The sequence below is a fragment of the Seriola dumerili genome, unplaced genomic scaffold (assembly GCF_002260705.1).
Source record: "Seriola dumerili isolate Sdu_G_001 unplaced genomic scaffold, Sdu_1.0 BDQW01000264.1, whole genome shotgun sequence".
In the NCBI taxonomy this organism is placed as follows: Eukaryota; Metazoa; Chordata; class Actinopteri; order Carangiformes; family Carangidae; genus Seriola; species Seriola dumerili.
In genome coordinates this window covers 978,104-992,359 of record NW_019174519.1, presented here as the reverse complement: position 1 = coordinate 992,359, position 14,256 = coordinate 978,104, and positions in this window count along the sequence as shown.

The following is a 14,256-nucleotide window of genomic DNA, read 5'->3' as shown; positions in this document are numbered from 1 at the left end:
TATTTGCTCACTCGCTGCGGACTTTTAAACATGGCAGGTGAAATAAAATGCAGCGAGTACTCGACCAGTCAAAAATGTTCAGCACTGCAGACCACCCCCCCCCAAAAGTTCCTGAACCTTTGGAAAGTACTACCCCCTGCCCCCCCGGGACTTTTTGGGGGGTTGATCAATGACCCCAGAACTAAATTTAGATTGTGGTTCCTGCAGTGGAAACACACATAGTTCCTCAAAAGGTTCCTGGTTCCTGGGGAGAGTTCCTGCAGTTGAAACGTGGCTTTGGTCCTCCTTGTTTACTCCTGGTCCTCTTCGTTGAATCTCCTCATATTCTTCTCCTCTTAATTCCTTTTCTCCTGCTCGTTCTTCTCATCACCTCCCACTGCTCCTCCTCCTCTGTCCTTTTGTTTCATTTCCTTCATGTTAATATTTGCAACCTCTTTTCCCCCTTTTTCCTTTATTTTCCGTCTTCCTGCTTTCTCATCTCCATCTTCCTCATCTTCCTTCATCCTCCTCTTCACTCCCCCACCCACCTCTCCTCCTTCCCTCCATCCTCCTTTTCTCTCCGTGTCATTAAGCCCTCAGCCTGCCCGTGCACTAAAACATGTAAAAGAGCTTACGTTTTGGGAGAGATTTGTTTGTGGCATTAATAGTCTTTAGTTTTCCACATGGTTTCCCAGCAGCCAGAGACATTAGAAAGAGAAGTGAGGTGCAACACATCTTCCCTCTCATCCTCTCATCCCTGCCTCATCTGTCAACCAAAGAGATGGAGGGAGGGAGGAGGGAAAACAGGCGGGAAGACAGAAAGAAATAAACATGAGAGAAGAGTAAGAGGAGACTGTGTTTAGCAGCTTTTTACTCCAACACTGTACAAGTGTTAGAAGGCTTCCTGCTTGACGCACTGATCAGATATTAAGTTACTTTGCATGTTAATCAGTTTACTGCCTCTTCACCATCTTGTTAAGTTTTAGAAGATTATTCAGTTAAACTGGAGGACGTCAGAAAATAAAACTGATTGATATCAATGATCGTTCACTTCCAGCAACAATAATAATTATCATTATTATTATTATGTCCAGCATATCCCAAGATTCATTTTGTGCTGGTGTTGAAAATAATGTGGCAGCAAGCAAATGACATCAGAAGATCTCCACACATACAGAAGCTTCACATGTCGTTCACACCCTTCACTGTTGTATTGTAGATTTCATCTGACATTTATAAAGCTGCCTGTCAGTCTATACTCAATAACTCATAATGTCAAAGTGAAATCTCTCATGTGCTTCACAGCTGCTTCCTGTTTACTATAATTATCACTGAGATGAGTCTGGACATTGACTGAGTCAACCTATGGTGAACTGAGCTGATTGGACAGGGTTTAGAAAGACAGTTCACCTGCAGGCCAGGAGAAAGACCATGAAGTCCAGTGAACTCTCTGTAGACCTTTGTGGTGAACTGTGGTGAGACAGAGATCGGGACACAAAGCTCTGAGTGTTCCCGGGAGAACAGTTGGAACAAGAACTGGAACAAGGACTCCTCTGAAGCTGGTGTCCAGACAAACTGAGGGACCAGGTCAGAAGGACCCGAGTCAGGGAGGAGCTTCAGAAGTCCTAGCTGCTGGAATGATGAGCATTAATCAGGTTTTCATGGTAGAGTGGCAAGACAGACACTGAGAGGAAAAGACATTAGACATCCTGCTAGAGTCTGACTGACAGCCTCTGAACTAATGGAAGGTCCCTGAAGTTGGATTTCTAACCCAGAGTTCTTCATCAAATTCAACCTCAAAATCCAAGTAGCTGCTCTGCTCATCATCAGAAGTGAAGCTGTAGTAATTTATCAGCTCTTCCGTCTCTTGTGTCGTACACAGAACTGACCAGCTTGTATAAAATAGTGTTTGTTTGTGTGATGTGTTGTTATTAACAACAACAAGCTTCTGTTGTAATGAAGCTTAGCGTAGGTTCTAATCTCTATTCTCCCTCTCTTACCTGACTCCTTGTAATCAGCGGACTTCAGGTGCTCAGCAACCAATCAGATCTTGCCATGATCTCAACCAGCCAATCAAATTGTTCCTGTCATACTTCTTTCTATCTTTTATTATGTCTCTACATCATTCTATTTTTAATTTTTTACCTTAATTTCTTTAGTTTTTGGACTTTCTGGATATTTCTTTTACCATTTTATTTAGCTGGCATACTGACTTAATTTCTACTTGGTTTATGCCTTTCATCTCTATCTGGTTTTGTCTTTTGAATTTTTGTGGCATCCGACCACATCTTTAATTTTCGTATTTATCTAGAATTGCTCGCATAACTTATTCAGGCCTACAACATCATCTTCACTTTATGCTAATGCGACCTCATTCATGAATTATCTCATAGTTTACATAACCATTAAATACTCCTTTCAGCATGGATTTGTCTGTGTAACCTTTTTGTTACCTATTTTACGAGAAGTCCTCTGCTGCAGTAAGGTGAGGATCGATAATTCTTACTGGTTTGTCATTCTTCCTTCTTTTGCTTTTCTTTTGGGGGGTTTGCTGTACATCGCGCAGCCTCACCCCTTATCACATATGGTGACATAACAATGGGGTCTAAATGCCAAAGATTTTCCTCTCTTGTTTTGCACATGGAAACAATGAAGTTGTATTCATTAAGCAAATGAGTCTTTCCTGATTGAACTGGAAAACAGCCGACTGTTCACCCCTGACCTCTGAGCAGAGCCATTTCTTGCTATATGCTGACTATGTAGATGCATAGGACCCCCTCAGCCACTAGGGGGCCCCAAAGGCTGCAATTTCAGCCTCAACACATTTGGGGAGAATTAAAATTACCTGTCTTTATTTGTAGCCAGCAAAGCCTCCTCATGTGTTTAGTGAAGCACTTATATGCTCTAAAATTAAATGTAGGATATAAACAAAACTAATCTGCATTGGCAAGGAAGCTGTGGCTTGTGTTTCTGGGGGATTCATTATTAGGTTGTTATGCAATGAGTGACGTCTGCCGACAGGTATGATGAGATGACTGACAGTTGTACGTCACGTCAGTGAGGAGAGTAACGGTAGCGTTAGAAACAGTATCATGGCATCAAAAAGGACATATCCCTCTGGTGCAGATAAAAGAAGAAAATTGAAGAAGAAAAACGCTCACAGGGAAAAGGTAAGGCATTTGTTAATGATGTAGATTCACTTGTGGGGTGGAGGGGGTAGCTATAATGTTAGCCAACTTTTGAGCAAGTTTGCTACTTTTGTCTTGCTGGCTAGCTCAGCTAGCCTCAGCTAAATTGAAACGTTAGCTAGCTCAGCTAGCTGGCTAGGATTGTGCGTATGCAAACAAACCCAACTTTATACAGTGTGTGCTTTATGAAAGAGCTAAAATAAAATTATCATTTGAATGGACTGTGCTGTGGGACTGATTGACTGAAGTGACACCCATCATGTCGGATTATAGGAGGCTGCAGAGCATTTTGTTGCGGCTGCTTACACTTTGGGAGGGAGGGTGTGTTGTTGGGCAAATGTCTGCGATGCCTGTGATATTGTCGTCCGGTGGGTGTCGCCTCTCAGTCATAGACCTCCTATGCTGTTAAATATTTGCCATAGTTTTTATGATTATTGTTTTAAGTTTAGTGTCTTGTCATTTTCTAGGCTTATGATGTGAATTTTGCTTTATAAATGTAACCCAGGTCCCATGTAGCTATGTTATATTTATCCTGAGTGTGTAGTACAATGGGACAGGGCCTGAGTTCGTTGTTGAACTGTTATGTGTAATATTACCCTTTAGTTTACCTCTTTCGATTGTTACCACAATTTTGATTTCAAAACTTCCTCAACAAAATTAATAAGGACACCACACAACTGTACTCTAAATGCAATAATCCTTTTACAGGTATTTATTTACATAATGAGATAAAATAAAATTTGGTAACTCTTTCTTTGTGAAATAAAATATAAACAATACTCAATATGTTATAAATAAAAGTGTACAAAGTAAAATATCAGGTTTCCTTAGTTTTAAACCTTTTCCTTTTGGTTTCAAAATACTCCTCTATACCTTTATGTTCAGTAAAAAATACCCTTTTGTACCTTTAAATTCAACAAAAATACCTTTTTGGGCTTCTAAGTTACATCAAATACCTTTTAACTTTATTTCAAGTAGAATAAGTACCTTAAAACACAGTTTCAATCACATACAAAAAATCAAAATCACTCAATGTATACCTGTGGGCCCACACACACATTCACTTCTTACTCATCAGATTTAACCCTGTTGCACGCCTGATTTGAAACTGGGGTGCAGTGAGGCCTAAAAACTTTAATGGCCGCTTCACTCTGCCATGAGCAGAAACAAAAAGCACGTGCATACAAGTTCAGTTAGTTCAGTTAGTACTCACGAATCCCAAACGAGTTGTTAGTGGGGATAGCAGTCACAGGGGCAATGGCAGTCACAGTTGAGCAGTTAGTACACAGCATCGAAGAATCACAGGAAGAAAAACAGCAGAGTCCGTCCACTGGGAAGACCGGGAAAACCGCTCCGACCTCTCTCTCTCCACATCTCCTTTAAGCATATTAACTCAGTTGAGCCACAATACCAAACGCTATTTCATGGCGAATTAATGTGAAGTCCGTTTTAACTGGGAAGCATTACAATGCTACGGTAACAATATGATATCAAGGCACATTTACATGGTATGCTAGGCTAACCAGCAGGTCGCTAACTAGCATCACACATCATGTCTTATCACTACAACAGTTAGTTACAGCACAACAAGAAAGCACACACTTATTTACCTTTTTTCAGATTACAAACAAGTTATCATCAGGACCACGAGTAGTCAACCTTGCAGATAAAACTTGAAATACTCTCAGCAACACGCTGCTCGTCTCTCCTTTCTCCGGACAACAGTACGTCTGTCTTTCTTCTAGCGAAAACCCAACACTACCCTGACCTGCGCCACTTGTCCCGCCCCAATGACAATACAGAAACAGATTGACTGACATTAAACTGGTAACAGGTTAGGTTGCACGGCTGATTACACAGACTTTAGATCAAACAAACTCCTTTTCTCCTGAATAACGAATTTTTAAAGTAACATAAATCTTTTTACAAATATTTATTTAACTTTTTAAACTATAAATAGCACAACTTTTTAAACTGTACATATGATATTTATGCATTTTTCCAGTACATATTTTAACCAGTTTTAGTATTATGAACTTTTGGGTTTTTATACAACAATTTTTTTTGCTGTGTTACTGATTCTATGCACTGTAGTCTGAATGATTTTAGACAGGGCTACATAAATAAAACATATTATTATTAGTAGTAGTACTAGTAGTAGTTACTAGTCAGTGACGTGCGGTGAGGTTCATGGCTGGTGAGGCACTGACTTCATCACTAGCGCCCTCTACCATGAGGCAGGAGAACTGCGTGCCTCACCCAGTGCGTCTTCGCAGCCGTTTTATGATTGCTCAGCACAAGAAACACGTTACACACATACAGTTGTTGATAAAATACACTGTACATTATATACCTCAGCTAACTAAACTATGGAAATTTATAATATAATTCATATAGCAAAAGTGTTTGAACATTTTAATAGCGACATACAGAGAGATAGCAATACGGTCTCACTGCACAGCAGGCCAGCAGTTAGCCGAGTCATTGCGCAATCCATGGTGAGGCTCAGCTGGCTGCTGCCTCACCGCAAGTCTCTTCTCAGTATTTGAACAGTAAATGTCAAAATTCAGCGATTTTGAATAAAAATAATCTAAAACTGGTGAAGTTAAATGGAAAATAACTTTATAGTATAATCACTGTATACATACAACAATTTAATTAATTTTTTTTCTTTTTACTTTTTTTTTCTTTCCATGATGGCAGGTGAGGCAGTGCCTCCCCTGACTGCACGTCACTGTTACTAGTAGTAATAGTAGTAGCACTACTACTACTATTAGTAGTAAAGCAGTGGATTATTCATATAGCACTATGAATTTTGAATGATAACTGTTTTAAGAAAGATTGTCCTATTCTCTCTCCTATTGTATTTTGTATATGTATTTTGTGGTTAGTTGACAACTCTGCTGACTTAGTTGCAGTCTTTGCCACTTTTATTAAAATATTTATTGTGACACTGTAGTTGCTGATTTGAACAAACCTCCCTCTATTCCTACAATAGAGTTAAGTTTTTGATGTAGTGTATATGTTTTTTATTCAACACAACCATAATAACACAAATCAAAGTAAATTTAATTTCTACTATACTGTATGTGACCGCTAGTTCTGCCCTCAGTAGGAATGCAAGGTAAGACCATATCATCAGTTAGATACAAGTTGTCCACTTTGTAATGCCCTGCAAAATATAGGTAAAAATACTCCCTCCATATCATATAGTGCTTATCACTAATTTGCCATTGTTTTAATTATTTTAAGAGTACAATGTGCAGATGAAAGCAGGAAAATCCTGAAAGTGACAATTTTGAAATTGTGTGCATGCTTTACAGGACACTGTATATTCAATGCATATATATATATGATATATATATATATATAATAAGTATATATATATGATATAATATATATGATATATATATAAGGAAGTATATTTTCACTTCATGACCATTTCTTCTTGGTAAACCTAAGGAGCTTTGTCTTTGCAGGTACAAGTTCTGAAATACTTTGGAGTTTTTGAGGAAGACTAATGAGAAACATAAGACTGATCATACAAAATGGTCCTGAAGGGGTTGTAGTGTTACATGTGAAAAGCTCCTTGCTACCGGCAACATTAGTATTATTCTTACTAGTTTTTTGTTTTTATTGTTTGCACATTATTATGGATGCTGGTTCATTGTATTTTTATTCTAAGTAATAGCCTAATTTATTTTCTGTTCATCTGGGCAATGGCCTCAATGTATTTATTTTCTTATTGTTTTCAATGGGGGGGGGGGGATTTTTATGTTGAGTTATGTTTCATGTTTAAGAACTTTGTTCTCAAAATTTAAAATAAACATTTTTGAGGAAAATGCTGCATCTGTTGCAGTTCTCATAGAGGAGCCTCATTGTTTACCTTTTATTATCATTTTCTGTAGGTTTAAATTGCCTGGATCAACTTGAGATGTTAAATTTGAATTTAAGAGCGTTTTTCATGAATCTAGCCTTTTTTCATCTAAAGTAACAGATTGATGCATCTCCACGGATCATCTTAAAGGGTTTGGAATCCCCCCATTGTAGTTTGACAAAGTAGTGGCCCCCAAACAGCATCTTGCATAGGGCCACCAAAAAGCTAGAGCCTCCTGCTCAGCTTGCGTCTGATTGGTCAGCAGCTCAACTAACCTACAATCACACCTGCTGTCAAGGACACTGTTTGTAGTGTTCTGAACTTAATAAAACACTCATAATACTTGTACATGATCACGGCATGAAATTCATGTTCATTCATTCAGTTTCAAATTTCTTCCAGTTTTCTGTCGTAGGAACATTTACTTTGTTTTTTTTTAATGTTTCTCACGTCTATGTTCCTCCATCCATCTCTCCTTCTGCTCCTCCTCCCCCTCCTCCTTCTCTTCTCCTCCTCTCCATCCTACTCCTCCTGCCCCCTCCTCTTCTCCTCTCCTCCTCCTCTCCTCTCCTCTCCTCTCTCCCTCCTCCTCTTCTCTCCTCTCATCTCCTCCCTCCCCCACTCTCCTCCTCCTCCTCTCCTCCTCTTCTTTCCTTTCCTCTCATCTCCTCCCTCCTCCTCTTTTTCTTTCCTCTTCACCTCTCCTCCTCCTCCGCTCCTCAGCTCAGTGCTCTCTGTGTCATCAGTTGGTGATGTCACCCACAGCCGACCTGTCTGTCTGTAATTAATACAACCAGAGTGTGAACACTTTCAGCCCCCCTCCCCCCCATTCCTCCAGCACCCCTCAGTTAATCAGAGTTGTTCCCAGCAAAAGGAGCCGTTAACAGCTTGGTGCGTCAGGAATGGTCCCGGCACTCCCCACCGCTAATCGGACCGTTACGACTGAGAAGCTTTGCATTATGCAAATCACTGGCCGGGAACAGGTGACATTTGTAGGGGAGCGGGGCGACAGGGCGATGGAGTCTGGCTGATTTAGACATTAGTCCCTGTCACAGTGCAACACACATACACACACACACAGACACACACACACACACTGCTCATCTGCATATGCACATAGCACACACTCCTTGTATACACAAGCAGAAAGAATGGAAGTAAAGAATTACACACAATCGACTTTTATTGCAGTAATTGAGGAGCTAATATTCACCAGTGATGTTTATAAGTCAGTGTTTTACATGAACTGATGCTCCAAGCTGAGGTTCCTACAGCCTCTGATCTGTGCGATCAGCTCCATCATCAGTGTTTAGTGTCAGCTCTCTTTATTTCATCTGTCCAGTTTTCAGACTCAGGCTCAGATTTTACTCACAAAACTTCTCTAACTTAGTCTAAAGGTAGATGTCCATGTGTAGTTTGATTATAGATCAGGTCTAGGTTCTATATTAATACGGTGAAAGTATCAAAGCCTCAGTCCACAGAGAAAAGCACACAGCCTGTATTCAGAAACTGAGCCTTAAAACCAGCCGTCAGGACTTCTGGAACTTTGTGATGCCACAGCAAAGCAGTCACCACTCTCAGCCACAAGCCCCGCCCACCTGGACCCACCATCGAACCTTTCAGGAATTGGTTTCTCTGAGTGGTTTACCTGAAATCTGTCAGCCAATCAGAAGAGAGGCTCAGAGTCTCCTCTCTTCTGATTGGCTCACCGACCTGTTGTTACTAGAGCTCCTGAGAGAGGAGATGTAAAACTACACTGAGATGGTTTTTGGTTCTTAAAACCACAAATAAATCTTCTTATGGATCAACACTTCAAATAAAACACAAGAGAAAAGGAAAATATGGAGCTTTAAAATATGTTTCCCAAATAATTGGAGCTGAAGCTGCTTTTACAAACAATCAAAGAATAAAAACAGGCTCCTATTGACCTATAGGAGAATGAGAAGCTGCAGGAGGAACTATGTGTTCTACTGAAGTTTTTATTGTGTTGTAACTCTGTACTTTATCATAACCTCTCATGTTATTTGTTCATGAATTTTCTGTGTAAGTTGGTCTAATGTTTAAATTAGAAAATAAGAAAGTAAAAGTACACAAATTAATTCAGCAATTTGCAGAATCTGTCAGCATCGTCCTCCTCTCCATCTTCTTCCATTATCTTGAAGGGATGTTTTCAGGTTCAGTGTCCTCTCATTTTTATTTATCATATCTATATATTTATCATGTTCATGTCCAGCAGGTCTGATACAGAAACAATGACAGAATGACATTCACAGTAAGAATTCATAAAACTCACTACTTCTCTTTAGGTTTAATAGGACTTTAATAATAACGTCTGCCTCCTGCAGCTGCTCAATCAAAGTTCACTGACCACCCAGGAACACTGTTAACTATCAGAGATTTGAGCTGTTTTCACCAAGATGTTTTAACCAGGTTCTAGCTAAATATCTCAGTCTTTGTGCTCTATGGTCCAATAAAACTAACTAGTAGGTGTTTGGCCTTTAAAACAGAGACTTTCCGGGGCGTCAAGAGGCGCAGTGGGTTGAGCAGACGCCCCATATGTAGAGGCTACAGTCCTCGCTGCAGTCGGCCCTGGTTCGAATCCCGCATCGGACGGCCCTTTACTGCATGTCATTCCCCCTCTCTCTGCCTCCCCATTTCCTGTCTCTCTCTACTGTGCTATCCAATAAAGGCATAAAAAGCCCAAAAAATATACTTAAAAAAAAAAACAGAGACTTTCCAAAACTCTGCTGGACATGTTTTATGTTTTATTTTGAAAAGTGTAGAGTTGTGTTTTATTTAAAAAACTGTGGGGTGTGTTTTATTTTGAAAACAGACAGAAACTGAGACCTTTGGAAACAATGATGTAGACACGGTCTCTCCTGATTGGCTCTTATTAGCCTCAATTACCAGTGGAGAATACAACATGATAATGAATTACAGTGTTACTGACCTTGTTGTCTTTGCTAGCAGCTGCTGTTGACTTACATTCTCTATTTGAATGCCACAACTGTTACTTGTTCAGAAGATTTACTAACTAACCAACTGCAGACTAGGCAATGTGCTCCCTGGCTTGCACATGCTCAGTGTATGTGGATGGATAGACAGATAGATAGATAGATAGATAGATAGATAGATAGATAGATAGATAGATAGATAGATAGATAGATAGATAGATAGATAGATAGATACTTTATTTATCCCCTAGGGGAAATTCTTGTGTCCATTAGCTCATTGTTGATAATAATAAAAACAGTTCATAATAAACTAAAATATGAATAATTACATTAGTCCACTTCTTTTTGCTGAGTTGTTGTATAGCCTGATGGCAGTGGGAACAAATGATCTCCTGAGTGAGATGAGACGTTTGCTGTAGCTGCTTCTCTGGTCAGGTGATATGTGTTTTCAGGTGTGTTACTTTGGACTGAGATTATTCCTGATATGGAGCTTAAACACTTGTCTCGAGGGAGATTGATTTAGTTTTAAAATGAAAATGTATCAGTGTAGACGCAGCCTGAATTTTCACTGAGTCAGTCTAAGAGAGTCTGCTAATATGATCCTATTTTAAAGAAATGATTGGAGATCAATGGATGTCTGAATCTAAATGAAAACAGCAGGATGGTCAGCTGTGATGGACAGGCAGTAACAAAGACACTGTGTCTTTTACTCTGAAAAACATCACACAGGAAGTTAGTGGAATCACCTGACTTAATTTAACACATCTAAAATCAAAGTTCGCTACAGTCTGAAATATGTCCATAAACTGACAAACAGTGAACTGTGGGCAGGGCTTAGTTACTGCTTTTATTGTGACATCACAAAGTTCCAGAAGTCTTGACGGCTGTTTGTAAGGCTCAGTTTCTGAATGGCTATGGCCTCATCGTGTCTTGAACACATCACAGTTCAGTCTGTGAGAGTTAACCTGTTCAAGTTTGAGCATCAGACAACTAACTGTCATTGTCTCTGTCAGTCTACCTCACCATCTCTCTTCAGCTGTCTGTTTCACTCAGGTCTGTCTCACATACACACACACACATTCACACGCACGCATGAACACGCATACACGCGCGCACACACACACACACACACACACACACACACACACACTGATATCTGTATTCATTGGGTGTAGGAAGTAATAAGAGGCCATTATGAATGCTAACCAGATCTTTTAACCAGTGACTACAATGACTAACTGACATGCCCTCATATACAACCAATGAGCTGTGAGAGATCTGGCACACACGCACACACACACACACACACACACACACACATACACACACACACACATACACTGACACGCTGTAATAATACAAGCATACCAATCTAGACTGTGTCTGCCTGAGTGCTCCTCAGCTGAACACATAACCATAATCACTTTATCAGAGAGAGGAGAATAAAAGGCAGTGAATATGAAGAAGGAGGGGTGAGAGGGTGAGGGAGGAGGTAGGAGCAAATTAAGAAGTGAGGAAGGGAGGAATTAGAGAGGGAGAGATAAATGACAGCTACTGTATGAACAGACCTGAGTCCACTGGAGTTGGACAAAGCCTGCCAGTACTGACTGTCTTTACTCTGTCTGTGGTGCTCAGCTCTGAGACACTGGTTCCTCTTCATAAAGTCTCATAATAACATAGTTTTATTTATTTAATGATTCATTTCTTTATTTGTTACAAGTAATCATCTAAAACAGCTGGTCACTGTTGCTTTTGGCAAACATTGGGTAGAAATAGTGCATTTTTTGGGGACTATTTTCAGTGGTGGATTAATTCATGGTCTTAGCATTTACAGGGGTAGGGTTAGAAGAGACATAGCAGTAGCAGTGGTAGTAACTGTAGAGAATAACAGTAGTAATATGAGGTAGGCTAGTTATAGAGCAGTAGTAACAGCAGCATTAAATGACCACAGCAGTAATAGTAGTATCAGTTGTAAACAAGCTAATGCTGCCTCAGATGTTAGCCACTCATGGCTCTCAGGAGAGGAGAGTATGATATGAAACCGGCCAATTAGATGATCAATACAGCCATGTAGACCCCCAGAGCTGCAGCCAATAGAAGCAGAGTGTGCCCGGTGTTAATTAGTGCTGGCACATCTCTGCTCTACTCTTGTCTCTGTGTGTCTAGCTAATTCAGCCTCTCGTTAACAACGGTTATACAGCCAATTACCATAAATCCCTGTTAGCTGTGGCAATTAACAGTAACGAGGTAGTGCTGCATGTGTTTCTACTGTTATAATTAAGCCAGTGTGTTGTTAATTAGCAAAATGTGAGTGGGAGGTTTTATGCTCGTTAGTATGGCCATTTCATTCAATTAGCACCGTCATTAACGAGATGTCTCTGTTGTTACAAAGTTAATGCAGGGAGGAGGCAGTGCCTGGGCGATTAGCCTAGACAAACATGATGAGGAGCATGGCACCGAGCCCAGGGAGCAATATATGGATGGAGAAGGGGAGGGAGGGGGAGAGAGTGCAGTGCAGGTGGTGTGGCAACTTATTACAGAGCCTCTGCACTGCAGAGATACATGAGATATTTAATTACACTGACTTCACATGTAAACAGACTGAAACTCAAACATGACGTCACGTTTCCCTGCTCCTCTTACACTGATTCTGTGAAACAGCTTCAATAATGTGAGGGATATGTCAAACAACCAGCTGAGGCTGAGAGTTCTGTCCAACACAAAAACCATACAGACACATTTTAAACTAGCAGACACAGTCCTCCAGTGTAAGTACTGTAGGTAACCCTTAGAGGTGTCTTAGTTGCCCCCTCCTGTAAACACAGATGTAGTGATGTGATGAACAGGGTGCTGGGGATAGGGAAGATGCTGAACTGTAAAGGATTTGAGGTGTGTGTGGGGTTGAGTCAGAGTCTTGTGTAATGCAGAAATATTCACATTTTTGCATTTGGCACAGAGTAGGGTGACCAGACATCCCCGGAAATGTCACAGTTTTTACCTGTGAATTGAAAACAGACTGAAACAGCGTTGATTCTTTTGATCCGTGGACCCTTACAGACTAAAGGAATATATATAATCGTGATAATTGGACTTCACAACCTCTTCAAAGGTAAGGAGTCACCACCGTTTCGCGATCTTGCTGGTTTACGATGTTGCTAGATCTGAATTAATTATAATGTTGTGCTCATTGGTTTCTGTAAAATGAACTGAAAAGTTGAATCTATCAGAGCTAACGATGTGTAGCATGTCAATAACGACAAAAGTTTAAATATGTATCTTTATGCCTGTTGCTGAGTTGCTTTGCAACCAGGTGGTTGGCGACCAGAAGACTCAGGGTCTCAGTTGTATTTTTTTGCTCCCATTGTTTAAGCTTCATGTAGAAAAATAGCAAAAAGAATAAAATTATTGACTGAGATAGATGATAATGAAAACTGAATCCTCTTTTTGTTCAGTGGAACATAACATGACAGCCAGGCTGAGGGAGAATAGGAGAGTTAGTCTAACCTGTAATATTTATCTCCCATAGATTTATTGTGAATTGACTCTCAAAAATATGGGACACAGTGCGTCACCGTTGTGTTGGGCCTTAGTACATTCGAGGTGGTGGTGACCATATGTTTCTTTGTTCCACAGACAAAAGAACTCACTTCCCCACAATTCCTCACTGTTCACACCTGGTGACGACCCTCCCCAAGGGACCTCACTGACCTGTCAGTGTTGGTCAGTGTGTGACATGTGACCCCCCAGGGTGTCACCAGACAAAACCAGAACCCCTTCTTTTTTCTTTTTCTTCTTTCCTCAGATTGCTAAGAACCAGCAGCTCCTCTCCCCTCTTGGCTCTTCATACAGCAACAAGGCTCCAGCCCAGGTCAGTCCTGCCACCTGAGATACTCAGCTCACTTGCAGGCCTGTTCACAGCAGACCTCAGTACTTTCTCTCACTCTGTTCTTCAATAGCAGCGATGCAAGTAAACAAGTTTACTTCAGTGGCTACGACACAAAGTCTGCCAGCTCATTTTCAGAGCAACTAAAGCGGCGCTACAGCGGAGTTAGCTTGGAGAAGCTAACTCTGTGTGACGAACAAAGAGAAAACCAGCAGCCTACTCTGCAACAAAGAGACCACACAGTCAGACAGGGCTTCAATCCACCAGGAAATCACCCAACTCACTGGACTCTTCAACAACACTGGAAAGGAACTTTCTTTTGTTCCAAGTACTTAGTGACATTAACTCACTGGGTCTAACCTCACCTAGTAGGGC